At 47.1% G+C, this 1,453-nt stretch overlaps 1 protein-coding gene across 1 annotated transcript in view; it reads right to left on the bottom strand.

Moving 5' to 3' along the window:
- Nucleotides 1-1,310, bottom strand: part of SLC39A14 (solute carrier family 39 member 14) — a 55,168-nt gene extending 53,858 nt beyond the window's left edge. Inside the window, exon 1 of the mRNA XM_006156459.3 lies at nt 1,094-1,310. The gene's annotated coding sequence lies outside the window, so the exon portion shown is untranslated. The remainder of the gene's footprint in view (nt 1-1,093) is intronic.
- Between the last annotated feature and the right edge of the window lie 143 nt (nt 1,311-1,453).

Here is a 1,453-nt window from a genome sequence, read left to right as displayed (position 1 = left end):
TTCGGATAAGTTACCACATTTATCAGCCAAGATACGTAGACAGGTTTCCCGTAGCTGAGGTGAGCGGAACAGCCTTGGGAAGGCAGGCAGGAAACAAGACCCAGCCCACCAGGCACAGGGTCCTGTGGCAGGGGAGGCAACTTGACCAGTAGGGAGGATCTAGCACTCTCTTCCACTCCTGGGCTCTTAGCCTTGCTCAAGGCCAACCTGAATCTGGCTAGAAAGAATAAAGCTTTGCCGACAGCCTGCCAGGACACCAATGACCGAATTTTCCTGACACTCTATTGGGGAAAATCAAATACTGTTTTTTAGCATGGCCTAACAAATTCAAGAGGAACTAAGAGAGTGTGAAGGCTCTGTTCCACCCAGAATCATGCCAGAGGTCTCACGTACTAGCGCCCCGCACCCTGTTAGCAAAAAGAGAACATCTTGAGAGTCATCAGTTGTTAGTCATTTTTGTCATCATCTGGTTATTTCAGAAGACAAAAAAGACAACTGGGGGAAAAAACACTTGGTTCAGAAATAAGTCATCTGTAGGAATGTGGGCCCTGTCATCTAAGCTGTGGGATCTGTTGGCATACAATTGTTCGTTGTACTTCCTTCTAACCCTTTTTTCTGTAAGTTTAGTAGTGATGCCTCCTCTCATCCCTGATTTTAATAACTTGACTGTTTTTAGAACTTCTTGAACAATCTTGGTTTATCCATTTTGTTAAATTTTTCAAAGAATCAACTAATGGCTTTTTTAAAAAGAAATTACCCAGTTTTTCAGTTACTTCATTAATGTTTGCTTTGATCTTTACTTTTATTATTTTTTTTGAAGAGGTTTTTCCTACAAGGTGCATGCACTCGCCAGGAAGACAGAGAGGGACAGAGAGATAGAAAGAGAGAAATGACCCCCCCGGGGGGGATGGCCACACCACAATCCCTTCTCCTCCATTCTCCTCTCAGGATCTTGGGCACACACGCACACGCACCCAGCGTGAGTTTAAGCCACCGAGTCCAGGACTCGAACCAAGGTCGACTACGTGGGAGTCCAGCGACATAGCCATTACGCTAAGTGCTGGTCCCACTTTGACCTTAATTTTGGTCTCACCTCTGGATGAATGTCTGACCGGGAACAGCCTTCCACGGTGACAGTTGCGTTTGTAAGGCACTGGTCCTTCTGTCACAGGCACATGCAGTTCAGCAGCCGTCCGCTGTGGTTTGGCCGTCACTCTTCATAAGCAATCGTTTATTTCTGTGTGCTTCTGGCAAATGAGCTCATGAGAGAGAGACCAAGACCCTGGATGGGATCTGGTCACACGCAATCCTCCTATTCCTCCCTCTAGTCAGGATCCTGGGCACTTGTGCAGATGTACCCTTGCATGTTTTCCAAGCTGTGGTCTGAAATGCAGCCAGCCACATGGGATCTGGCTCCGTCCACACAGCACCCACTTCTGGCTGATCGAAGATG

This window comes from Tupaia chinensis, unplaced genomic scaffold, assembly GCF_000334495.1.
Source record: "Tupaia chinensis unplaced genomic scaffold, TupChi_1.0 Scaffold000494_1, whole genome shotgun sequence".
NCBI classification, from domain to species: Eukaryota; Metazoa; Chordata; class Mammalia; order Scandentia; family Tupaiidae; genus Tupaia; species Tupaia belangeri.
The sequence above is the reverse complement of the archived record's forward strand: the minus strand, read 5'-3'. Positions and strand labels throughout refer to the sequence as shown.